Source organism: Brachyhypopomus gauderio, chromosome 4, assembly GCF_052324685.1.
Source record: "Brachyhypopomus gauderio isolate BG-103 chromosome 4, BGAUD_0.2, whole genome shotgun sequence".
NCBI classification, from domain to species: domain Eukaryota; kingdom Metazoa; phylum Chordata; class Actinopteri; order Gymnotiformes; family Hypopomidae; genus Brachyhypopomus; species Brachyhypopomus gauderio.
In genome coordinates this window covers 9,694,063-9,707,927 of record NC_135214.1, presented here as the reverse complement: position 1 = coordinate 9,707,927, position 13,865 = coordinate 9,694,063, and the positions used below count along the sequence as shown (strand labels likewise).

At 40.9% G+C, this 13,865-nt stretch overlaps 1 protein-coding gene across 10 annotated transcripts in view; it reads left to right on the top strand.

The window, feature by feature from the left end:
- lrch1 (leucine-rich repeats and calponin homology (CH) domain containing 1) overlaps positions 1–13,865 on the top strand; it is a 110,793-nt gene that overhangs the window by 32,552 nt on the left and 64,376 nt on the right. The window lies entirely within an intron of this gene.

The window sequence follows — 13,865 nt, the reverse complement described above, 5'->3', positions numbered from 1 at the left end:
AGACAATGTCCATAAAACAAAAAAGCAGAACGTACAAAGTGTTTTATTTTCTATGATGTCCAAAAGTATATGCAATCAAATTATCAACTAACAAAATAATCCACGACTGCTTCAGTGTCACCAAACAGAGTCAATTGCGTGTGCTCTGGAGATCTTAGTTTAGTTTAGCTTAGCATGTTACAACCTAGCAGGCTTCTGTTGAGGTACGCGTCTCACCAGGTTTCTGCTTCCCTGCCAAGGTGAAACTTTCACCAATCACGGCAAGTGAGGTGTTAATGTTTTCAGCTCAGAGTGATCTATTGGTTAAAATAGCTGTCGATCACTACGGAGGCGCCAGCTTGTCGCTTTTGAAGATACTTGATTAATGAGTTCAAAGGGATAATGAGATACTCAACTCTTGTTCCTAGTTAAAAACCAATAATGTTATTCCCTTAGTGTGTTTTATTGGTTTCACCTACTAATCATTTAAACTAGATATAATTTGTTAATCAATCTCATTAATTTAGAATCAGTCTCATATTCTAATTATACCAGAACCACATTTAGTTTATTTTGTGGAATAGTTTTGAGACATACTACATTATTTACCTCACCCATGATAAAACACTTACTTTTTAATTTGGTATACTTACTTTTTAACTTGGTATACCATGTTTATATCACGGGTAAGCAAAATATTTTTAAATGTAGCTATCTAGGTCTTTAGACAGAAACTAAAGCTTAAAAACCCCAATTCAGAATCCCATTTAACACAACTTAGTTTCTGTCTAAATAGGTAGATAGTCAACTAGCTACATTTAAAGAACTTTACTACTTAAGCCATTTTCAGTGTAAGGAGGTACGGTATAACAACTCTTGTTTCTGGAAAAAAATCTACAGCAGGGGTCACCAACGTGGTGCCCGCGGGCTATTGTTTTAAATAGCTCACTATAGTGCCATGCACCAAAGCGCTGCATCGTTTATGTTTTTGGTACTACTATAGATTTCCGTGGTTGCTAGCGGTCTTCCCGCTTAGCAATTGACACTCGCCACATCCACACACACCCCCCCCCCCCACCCCCCGCCGCTCAACAACTGTTCGTTCGATTGATGCGTATTAATCTGGTAGCCCTCTGCAATAATTGATATTCAAGAAGCAGTTTCAAAAAGGTTGGTGACCCCTGATCTACAGAGTCCCTGCTTGCAGTGTTTGTGGATTTGCATACCATTTGTGAAATGTATGATCGAATTCCAATGAATTTGCATTATGTCTTTGCAGCATGGTTTTCTTTTGCAGTGCAATGGGTATTTTCAGCCACCATACATATTACCTAGCCTAGGCTTTACTAATCCGTGTATCATTTGTTCATTTGATATTCAACTGAAAATCAAAATTGGAAAATAAAAAAAAAAACAATTCATTATTTTGTTTTTCGTTTTGAATATAAAAACAAAAAAAAACAAACCAGGCTTGTATTTTTCAGTTTTTTATTTGATGATCCAAACAAAACTAGCTAAATTAAAAATCGGATTCGGAGCCGAACTTGATTTTGATTTTTTAACTCAACCCATTTGTGTGCCCCGGAAGTTGTTCTTCGTGGTCTTTGTTTGACTGCGGTAAAGTTTGTTTCACGTTTGCATATTCGGAATTGTTTCTTCAATAATAAATGCCCAAATGTGCAAATTCTCATTTCTGGCAAACAAAATAAATACCTACAACTTTGTTTACGCCAGGAATATACATATTTAAGTTGTATACAACATTTTATTTAAAATGTACTATTGTGACCGCTACAACGTCTAAGGCACCGTCTACAAATTACATTAACACGGTTAACACGGATGCAAGTGGCGGTAGTAAAGGCCCCAGAGCACTGCGCACTCTGTTTTTTTTAGGGGTGACATGCAATAGTCGCTGATTTGACTATAGTCGACTAAACCCCCTAGTCAACTATGAACGTCATAGTCGAATGTACCATTCTAACTGCATGGGGGTGCCCAAGGATGCAGCTAAGCATTAGTTGTTACATGAAATGTCTTTGTTTTCGTTATATATAGCCTTTTGACAAATAAAATCATCCTAATTTCTGTTAATAAATATTTTAAAATGTTTAAAAAAATAAAATAAAATAAAAATCTCAGCATCTGCCGAGATTATAATGGCTACTAAGAAACTTAAAAAGTATTTTGAAAAAGATAAAGATGAGAACGCGATCCCGTTTAAGGTGCTCTAATAAATAAATAAATAAATAAATAAACCTGATTCGCCTATTAGTCGACTAAAGGGAAAAGCTGACGAATCAGATTCGACTTTGAAAATCCTTAGTTGAATACACCCCTAGTTTTTTTTTTTTTTTTTTATATATCTTTTCAATGGTCCATCATAAGAGCACCAATCAAGTTGTTTTACACAAAGTGCATCCTAAATAACAATCTGCAACTTTTATATAGTTGTTATTTAGGATGCACTTTGTGTAGTACAACTTGTAATACAACGGGCAGTCATGGTCTGATTGTAGGGAACTGGTCTTGTGACCGGAGGGTCATGAGTTCAATTCCCAGGCTTGAGGCCATGACTGAGGTGCCCTTGAGCAAGGCACCTAACCCCAACTGCTCCCCGGGCGCTGGGCTAGGGCTGCCCACCGCTCTGGGCGCATGTGATCCACAGCCCCCTAGTAATCACTAGTGTGTGTGTGTGTTCTAACTGCACAGATGGGTAAAAAGTGGAGGACAAATTTCGATTGCGGTGAAAAAAATCACAATTGACAAAATATGGCACATTTATATGGGTATTTCTACCTTGCAACAATTTGTGGTGGTCAGTTTTTGTCTAATTATGTCAATAGCTTTTAAATGGTGCATCATAAGATCATAAAACAAGCTCTTATATATTAAGCACAATCCTAAGCAACAACCTATAAGTCAGATATGGGTATTTCTATTTCTACCCCTTACCTAAAAGTGGTGGTGAGTTTTTATCTTTTATCTTTTAGAGCCTGCTTCCTGCTTTCCTCCTATACAGACGCTTTTCTGCTAGCTCTGCCTGTCCTTTACAGTTTTTTTCATTTATTGGAGTTATATCTACAAGTTAAGTTATTTTTACAAGTTAAAAGGATCCATTACTCATTACTTCACTTGGTAAGCTTTTTTACATTTATCTGTAAAGGATAATTTAGCATTTTTGATACTCTGACAGTCCGACACTGCGAGTGAACTGTTTTTGTGCCTCAACCTTGTGAGTTAGTGGTTTTAGTGCACCGTTTTATCAGTAGCTGATATTTTCCCAGCTGTGAAATACCTGCCAGAACTTCTTGGGTGTAAATTTTGCACTTGGATTTTTAACTTGGATATTTGAGCCTTGTGTGCCGGGTTCTCTTGATATTGCCTCGAATATGGCTCATGCTTCCACATCATCTATTTGCTCTGAGTGTATCAAACTGTCTCAGAGGGTGGCGGAACTTCAGGAAAGAATCCATACCTTACATTCTATAAGGGAGGATGAGGAATATCTGGACTCGATTCTTGCCACACAAGCTGCTGATAAAACCGTCCCTGTAACTGGCAAAGAAAGAGACGTTTCTCTGCATTGTCGCTGGGATGTACTGGGGGCAAAGCCTCATCTTGGCCTTAACTCCTAATCCCATTAACAACAACAATGATAAGGGCTGGACTCTTGTTCGGGGGAAGGGACGTTGCAGAAACCAGCACAGCAGCGGTGGCAAGCAGCTATCTTCAGAACAGAACATTCCTTTAGATAACAGATATGAAGCTCTCTCCTCAACTGGAGTAGCAGGAATAGAGCAGTCTCACCACAACATACTGCCTCCCTATCCAGGACATCAAGGACATCAAACACACCCCAATCAGCATCACAGAACCAACTCCAGTCTGGCTGCTAAGCAACAGCATGCAAATAACTCTGGCCATTCGCGGACCAACCACCAGGCTGCCAACTGTGTTAGCCAGCAGCATGCTAACAAGCATGCTAAGAGTCGTCCCAACCACCAGCCTGCAATCCGTGCCAGTCGACGGCTAACTAATGAGCATGCTAATAGGGTTTGCCATCGGAATGCTAACCATGTTAGCAATCGGTGTGCTAACCATGTTGGCCATCGGGATGCTAACCATGTTGGCCGCCGAGGCATTAACGGTGAAAGGAGACGAGGAACACCGCCACAGCCCAAAACGCTGCTAATTGGGGACTCAGTCATCAGAGATGTATGGAGCAACAGTATTAAGGCCTTTTGCTTTCCTCGTGTTACTGTCTGTGAAGTGATACCCATGATTCCACGCATATTGCAAGACCATCCAGCTACGGAAAGACTGATTGTGCATGTCGGCTCTAGCGATGTTTACAAACAACAGTCTGAGATTCTGAAACAGGATTTTAACCATCTGCTCGACATTCTGGAGTTTTCCCAGTGCGAAGTGTTCATTTCTGGACCGATACCTACTGCACGTCGAGGCAGTGGTCACTTTACCAGACTGCTGGCTCTAAACAGCTGGCTCACTACAGCCTGTGCACATCGGAAGGTAAACTTCATTGACAATTTCAACATCTTTTGGAGGCGTCCTGAGCTTTTTAAACCGGATCAGCTTCACCCTAACAGGGCTGGGACTCAAATGCTTGTGGATAATCTAATGCATGGAATCACTCACATGCGGAACCTGCACCCAACCGCCAGCAGTAACGTCAGTAATGTCAGTCAAGGAGCCAGGAGCCCACCATCTCCTGTCAGAGAATCTGTCAGAGATTGACAAGTCTTTTATAATAGCTAAATTAATTGAAGATTATTGTCTGGACTTTCTTTTTCTAACAGAGACTTGGCTTGATAGCAATGGAGCAATAGTGCTAAATGAAGCTTCACCTCCTGACTTTAACTATTTTAATGTCTCTAGAGTAAATAAGAGAGGTGGTGGTGTTGCATGTTTTTACCATAAAGCATTCCGCTGTAAGCAGATCTCATTAGGGGAACATCTTACGTTTGAATATCTGGCAGTACAACTCCACAGTACTTATTCAGTTCTTTTGATTGTTATCTATCATCCTCCCAGACTACATGCAGACTTTCTTGAAGATTTTGAAGAAATGCTCTCAAGGATTTTAATTGATTTTGATTATGTTTTAATTGCTGGGGATTTTAATATTCACATGGATATATCCACAAATCCAATCACTTCAGAGTTCATGAGGATGCTTAACTCTTTTGATCTCATACAGCATGTATCAGGCCCAACTCATAAGCATGGTCACATTTAGATTTGATCATTTCTAAAAGCATAGAGGTTAATAATACTGAAATTATTGATGTTGCAATCTCTGACCATTTTGGTGTATTTTTCAATATGTCATTATCTACTAGAACACTCAGTGAAAAGCGCACAATAACCAAGCGTTATCTCAGTGCTGGCAGTGCCGTGGCCTTCACAAACATGATACAGTCCCTCCCTCCTCTCTCAGAAAATGGGAATGAGCTAGTTGAAACATTCACACAGAGAGTTAAGAACTGTATTGATGCTGTGGCACCAAAGGTAACTAAAATAAAATTATCTCTGGTAAAATTAGGATGCCCTGGAGAAACACTCCTTCTATTGTAAAATTTAGGCAAGATTGTAGGCAGGCTGAGAGACGTTGGCGAAGGTCAAAATTGCAAGTACATTTTGATATTTATAAAACAACATTGCACAATTACAACAGTGAAGTGAAATCAGCAAGGAAAAACTATTTCTCTACCTTAATCAATTCATCAAATAATAACTCTGCTGTCCTGTTCAGAAGTATTGATCAGCTAGTAAACCCCACCTCCTGTGTCTTCCCTGAGACTGTTTCAGTTGAAAAATGTGAGGAGTTGTCACATATGACCGTGTCCCCCTCCGTTAGCTGTCACTCCAAACCCCTCGTGTCTGTGTTCCGTATCTGTTCATCCCGCCCCGCTCGTTTGTCTCGTAATTCCCTTGTTTATTGCCACGCCCCTGTATCATTGTCTACACCTGCTCGTAGTTAGTTTCCATGTATTTAAGCCCTGAGTCTCCCTTGTCCTTTGTCCGGTATTTTGAATTATTTGTGATCGTTTCTGTCCCTTCGCTGTTCTCTGTGCCTGACCGTTTTCGTGTTTCTCCTGTTTCCCGTGCTCCCTGTGTTGTGATGCCTGTCTTTGCATGTTTTACGGACTGCCCTCCTGTTATCGACCCTGCCTGGCTATCCGACGATGATTACGGTATTCCCCTGAATAAATCTCGCTCTTCTCAGCACTTGTGTCCGTCCTCTCGCTCCGTGGCGCGAGCCTCGTTACATATGACCGTGTCCCCCTCCGTTAGCTGTCACTCCAAACCCTTGTCTCCCTTGTCCTTGGTCCGGTATTATGTAACGAGGCTCGCGCCACGGAGCGAGAGGACGGACACAAGTGCTGAGAAGAGCGAGATTTATTCAGGGGAATACCGTAATCATCGTCGGATAGCCAGGCAGGGTCGATAACAGGAGGGCAGTCCGTAAAACATGCAAAGACAGGCATCACAACACAGGGAGCACGGGAAACAGGAGAAACACGAAAACGGTCAGGCACAGAGAACAGCGAAGGGACAGAAACGATCACAAATAATTCAAAATACCGGACAAAGGACAAGGGAGACTCAGGGCTTAAATACATGGAAACTAACTACGAGCAGGTGTAGACAATGATACAGGGGCGTGGCAATAAACAAGGGAATTACGAGACAAACGAGCGGGGCGGGATGAACAGATACGGAACACAGACACGAGGGGTTTGGTGTGACAGCTAACGGAGGGGGACACGGTCATATGTGACAGGAGTTTGCAATATTTTTTAGGGACAAGATTACTAGTATAAGGCAGAACATAGCAACAAGCACTAATAGACTATCAAACCTTATATCAGTTACTCAGCCTAACTTTAATATGTCTTATTTCCAAGAAGTTGACATGGTAACACTACTTGATGTGATTTCATCACTAAAATCCTCTACTTGTGAACTGGACCCTTTACCTACATGCTTTTTCAAGCAGGTTCTGAGCTCATTAGCAAATGAAGTTCTAACGATTGTTAATCAGTCTCTGCAATTGGGTGAATTCCCTAACTTTTTTAAAACAGCAATGGTTAAACCACTATTAAAGAACAGAAATCTTGATCCCACAATTCTCAATAATTATCGACCTATATCTAACCTTTCCTTTCTTAGCAAAATCATTGAAAAAGTTGTGTCAATCCAGTTGAATGATTATGTAAAAGTAAATCAAATAAATGACACTTTTCAATCTGGTTTCAGAGCTCTCCACAGCGCTGAAACAGCCCTAGTTAAGGTAGTAAATGACTTGAGATTGAATAAGGATGCAGGCAAACTCTCAGTCCTTTTTCTGCTGGATTTAAGCGCCGCTTTTGACACGGTTGATCATGAAATTCTTCTTGATCGACTACAGAGTTGGGTAGGCCTTAGTGGCTTAGTCTTAGACTGGTCTAGATCGTACCTAACTGGGCGTGATTACTATGTAGCATTAGGTACCTCTTCCTCCACACGTCAAAAAATAACTTGTGGCGTCCCCCAAGGATCAATTCTTGGGCCGTTACTATTCAACCTATATATGCTTCCGTTACCACATATCATTAATAAACATGGTATTAGTTATCATCAATATGCAGATGACACTCAACTTTACATTTCGCTAGAACCTAAAGCCCTAAAATCAATTTGCTCACTGTTTGACTGCATAGATGATATACAGACATGGATGTCTGACAATTTTCTGCAGTTAAATAAACAGAAGACAGAGGTTCTTGTTCTTGGCAGTGATTCACAAAGGAATGATGTCCAGACTTATTTAAATCAAATGAATTTGAATGCCAGACAATGTGTTAAGAACCTGGGACTCACCTTTGATAATGAGCTCAGCTTCAAATCACACATCATGACTACATGCAAGACAGCTTACTTTCACCTTCGAAACATCGCTAAGGTCCGAGATATGCTCTCTCCTGCTGACAGTGAAAAACTTGTCCATGCATTTATCACATCAAGGCTAGATTACTGTAATGCTGTTCTATCTGCTCTTCCAAAGTGTAACGGGAGTCCTCAGGATACAGAGGACTCACGGGGTTTTTGTTTGATGGACTCAGGAGCAAACTCAAAGCACAACTAGCGAACTGAGACCTTCGCGAGGAGCGGGAAACGCAGAAAAATAAAAACAGAGAAAAGTCTCTGAAAAAACCCAACTGAAAACACACGGAGGCAATAACTCAACGTGTCGGTAAAAACTGGAGCACAAACGAACAAAATAATGAAACCTGAGAACCAAAAACACACAGAGGCAATAACTCAACGTGTAGGTAAAAACTGGAGCACAAACGAACAAAATAATGAAACCTGAGAACCAAAAACACACGGAGGAAATAACTCAATGTGTCAGAGGATACTGGAGCACAGACGAACAAAATAATAAACGGTATAGGACGGGTACAGCGAGGGGAAAACTTGAGGTAGGCCAGGAAGGGCGCAGGAGAGAGGCTCCAAGGGAACAGGGGAAAAAACGAGAGATCAGAGTACAAAAGACTTGTAGTATACCGGCTGGCAGTACGCGCGAGAGGCAACGAACAACTCAGCAGTGAGGCACTGCACCTGTTAAATAGGGGAAGGCACAGCTGCAGGTCCTCCCTGCTGATTGCGTCTCGTTAGGTCGTGAAGGCGCGCACTCCTTCTAGTGGCGACAGGAGGGACGGTCCTAGACCCAGCCCTGGTTGGAGTGGGCAGGGCACGCCCTCTGTTGGCGACAGGAGGGACGGTCCTAGACCCGGCCCTGGTTGGAGTGGGCAGGGCACGCCCTCTGTTGGCGACAGGAGGGACGGTCCTAGACCCAGCCCTGACACAAAGAGCTCTATTTCGCACCTACAGCAAGTTCAGAACGCGGCTGCAAGGGTTCTGACCCGCAGGAGAAAGAGAGATCATATTACACCTGCACTCCACTCACTACACTGGTTACCTGTCAGCTTTAGAATAGATTTTAAGGTTCTAGTCATGGTTTTTAAATGTCTTCATGGTCTTGCCCCTCTTTACCTCAGTGAAATGATGGTTAGATATGTTCCAGTCAGGTCTCTGAGGTCTTCAAACAGTAATCTACTGGTGATTCCTAGATGCCGATTAAAGATTGGCGAGGGTGCTTTTAGCCACTATGGCCCAAAGCTCTGGAATTCTCTTCCTGAAGAGCTCAGAGGCATTTCATCCCTGAATAGTTTCAAGAACAGTCTCAAAACTTTCCTGTTTAGATCTGCTTTTAGTTAAGAAACTCTAGTCTATTATTTTATAATTTGTCACTTTATTTAATTATTTCTTTTTATCTTTAATTTTAATATTTTATTTTTATCTTCTTATATTTACTTATCTTAATTAGTTTTACTTACTTTACTTTTTTATTATATTGTTTACTTTACTTTTTTACATTTTATGTTATTTTACTTTAATTTCTTCAAGGTGGTCTTCTGATGGACCATTTAAAAGCTATTGAAATAACAAGACATCAACTGAGTACAACAAATTGGTGCAAGGTACAAATACCCATGTAAGAGTTGTAGGTTGCTGTTTAGGATGCACTTAATATATACTACTTGTTCTTCCCCATGACTGTGTAGCATACAGAACTAGACTGAGAGACCAGTTTTAGTTCATTAGCTATTTAATATTGTCTTCAATATTGAACCTTTTCACAATATTCAACTTTTCTTAAATATATCAGTATACATGCAATGAATGAGTATAATATACAAGTTTCACCTTTTGAATGGAATTACTGAAATAAATAATATATCAATATCTGTGTAACGTGGTGGGAGTCAGGACACAGTCAGGGAGTCAGGCTGGACACAATCGCGATAAAGAGCTGGCACCTACTTTAACGGAGCTAGTCTCTAAGTGAACCGCGCGCATACGGAGAGTGCGCAACTTACGAGGCATACAGAGAACACACTTCACAGAAACACTCACGAAGGAATATAAAGGACCACAGCAATTATGAAAGGAAAACACGTTTATACAAGTATGAATGCTGAAATAATACAAGGCACAGAAAACACGGCAGAGACTCAAGTAAACGAGCACTACAAAACACAATGACATATAACACCGGACCACTAGATACACAAGGGAACACCACTGTTGGTTGGTTTCACGTTCGCGTATTCAGAATTCGGTGACTTAGACGTTGCAGAGGTGACAGCAGTTATTTTAAATAACATGTTATCTACAATTTAAAATACGCCTATTCCTGAGTTGTAGGTGGTTGTTTATGTTGCTAGAAATAGAATTTGCATATTTTGGCACTTTTGCTATAACTGTCTTAAAGCTACTGAAGAACGAATTCTGAATGTGCGAATATGCGAATGTGAAACCAACTTTATCGCAGTATTTGACGCAACGTGCACGAAATCTCTGCACGCGTCTTACCACCTTCAAATAAATCTTTAATTAAACTAGTATGTGGTTCCAGTCCGGTCATGTTGTCTTTAACAATATAGACTATGTTCCAATGTCTAGGCTACAATCAGAGTATAACAAGTAACACTGCAGTGCACTCCCACACAAACGAAGCCCACGAAGAATACACAAATCAGTAACTTCCGGGGCACACAAATGGGTCAAGTTAAAAAATCAAAATCAAGTTCGGCTCCGAATCCGTATTTTAATTTTGCTATTTTTGTTTGGATCATCAAATAAAAAACAGAAAAATACAAGTCTGATTAGTTTTTTTGTTTTTATATTCAAAACGAAAAACAAAATAAAAAATATTTTTTTTTGATTTTTCGATTTTGATTTTCAGTTGAATATCAAATGAACGAATGATACACGGATTTTTACTGTTACTCAGTGGCATTAATACTTTAATTCATGGTTTACATAAAATTTATGATATTCTTAAACTTTCTGTGGTACAAGACTTGATATACACTGGAGATCAAAACTAGAGAACAATGTATGAGCAGTTGATTTCTTCAGAAATAAATGTAATTTACATTGATCAACATTTGAAAGAATTTTGTTAGTAGAACATTCTTTTACAAAATAACCATAGTATATCAACATAAAACCTTTATTTTGCAAAGAAATGTGATCATAGAACTTGGCAATAACTATAGCACAGCATAAAATTACACCTACATTTTCTGAAAGTTGCAACAGTCAGTACCGTATTTTACGGACTATAAGGCGCACCTAAAAGCCTAATATTTCCACAGAAATCGGACGTGCGCCTTTTAATACGGTGCGCCTTATACGTGTACTGAGTACCGCACATAAACCAATCAGAGAACACTAACGTACTGTAGTATTCTCGGATTGGTTTACGTGCGTTTCGCACGTAAACCATTTAGAGATTACTACGTAATACACAGTACCGGTACTTAGGCTTACCTACAGGTATGCTGCAAAACAACATTTGTTTTTCAACAACCCTTGAATATGGCACCAGTGAAGAGACATGCTTACGAGGCACAGTTCAAGCTACAGGCTATCAGTTATGCGGCTGTAAATGGGAATAGAGCAGCTGCGAAACAATTAGGCATAAATGAATCTATGGTTCGAAAATGGAGAAATCAGGAAAATGAACTGCATCAAGTAAAGAAGTCGAGACAGAGTTTTTGTGGTAACAATGCGAGGTGGCCACAGTTAGAAGACAAACTTGAGCAATGGATATCTGAACAAAGAGCGGCTGGGAGAAGCGTCTCGACAGTCACTATTCGACTAAAGGCAACAACGATAGCACAAGACATGAAGCTAGATGATTTTCAAGGAGGGCCTTCTTGGTGTTTTCGTTTTATGAAACGGCATCATCTTTCTATCCGCGCAAGGACTACTGTGGCACAGCGACTGCCAGCAGATTACGAAGAACAGCTGGCCATTTTCCATACATACTGTCGTAAAAGGATTACGGAGAAAAAGATCAAACCCAGCCACATCACCAACATGGACGAGGTCCCCCTCACTTTCGACATCCCCGTGAACCATACTGTGGAGAAAAAGGGGACTAGCACCGTATCGATACGCAACACGGGGCATGAGAAGTTGGCGTTCACCATTGTTCTTGGCTGTCAAGGTAATGGACAGAAACTACCGCCTATGGTAATTTTCAAAAGGAAGACGCTGCCGAAAGAAAAGTTTCCAGCCGGAATAATAGTTAAGGCTAACCAAAAGGGCTGGATGGACGAGGAGAAAATAGGAGAGTGGCTGAGAGAGGTGTATGTAAAGAGACCGGGTGGTTTTTTCCACACATCATCGTCCCTGCTGATCTGTGACTCCATGCGCACTTATCTCACAGACAACGTTAAAAGCCATGTAAAAAAATTAATTTGGAGCTTGCCGTCATTCCGGGAGGATTAACTAAAGAACTCCAACCGCTGGACCATTGGCGTTAACAGGGCGTTTAAAGTGAAGTTGCGAGCGGCCTGGGAGCAATGGATGATAGACGGCGAACATACATTTACTAAAACTGGGAGGCAGCGGCCGGCGAGTTACGCCACCGTTTGTGAATGGATTGTGGATGCCTGGGCTAAGATTTCTGATAACTGTTGTCCGAGCTTTTGCGAAAGCCGGCATCATTGCTGAACAGCCACCTGGCGATGAGACTGACTCAGACATTGATGAGGGGGATCCCGGACTGCTCGTTAGAGAAATTTCGCAGCTTTTTAATTCAGACACAGAGGATGAGGACTTTGATGGATTTGTGGGAGAAGAGTGAGTAAAAATAATGTTTGTGTGTTTTGTCAAGTCGTAAAGTAAACTTCAAAAAATCACTGTTTCGCGTCCTTTACTTTTCTTGTAGACCGTATGTCTTAGCATGTGCCTTATAATACGGCCCCGTACAGAATAATACAGTGCCGTACAGAAATAGAGTCCGTAATTGAGCCTGCGCCTTATAGTATGGTGCAACTTATACGTGTATCAAATACAGAAATAGAGCCCGTAATTCAGACTGCGCCTTATAATACGGTGCGCCGTATAGTCCGTAAAATACTGTAATCAGTAGGAAGTGTACAGGCCTTTGCATTGAATGACTTCAGCACATATCCGGTCACAGGACATCACTAGTCTTTCACACTGCTCTGGTGTGATTTTGGTCCACTTTTCTTCCTGTCTCTTCCATAGTTATGTGGCTGTTGTGGGTTTCTTAGCCATAACTGTCACCAAGGATTCTCCAGGGGTTTTCTTTTGGGGTTAGATCAGGTCTCTGGGCAGGTCATTTAATTGTTTCAATGTTTTCAGTTTCAAGGATCTGCTTTACCTGTGCAACAGGGGGCATTGTCATGCATGAAAATTACTGGCTGATTGAGTGAAGGAAGGAAGCATGTCTTGTTGAGGAAGGTTCTGATACACACTTGCATTCACTCTGCAATGTAGCTGTATAAGAGATCCAACTCCAAAAACATTCTCCAAACCATGATGCTTTCTCCTCCACCTTTCAATAAATGTCTTTACACACTTTGGGTTCAGTCTTTCCCCAGTTTGTTGATGGAAATAATGTTTCCCATCAGACCCAAATAAATAAACTTGCTTTCATCACTAAATTGAACTCTGGTCCACACAACATGCTCCTCATCAAAGGGGAGCCTAGCTTTTTGATTCTTTCTGCTAATGAGAGGTTTGGTCACTGCAGAGTGGGCTTTCAGTCCAAATGCTGAAAAGACATTTACCATGTTTGGTGCTGAACTGGCGAGCAATTCCAGCTGCAGTGTTGAACCAGTTGTCCATGGAGATCTCCAAATTATCCTGTCCTCCCCCAGTTAAATAGGGTTTGTCAGCTAATTAAGGAAATTAGCACAAGGTGCCAGTTTAATGCCATTAACTTGCAGGTACCGAACGTATACTGTAATTTTGATCAGTGTTCTTTTTCA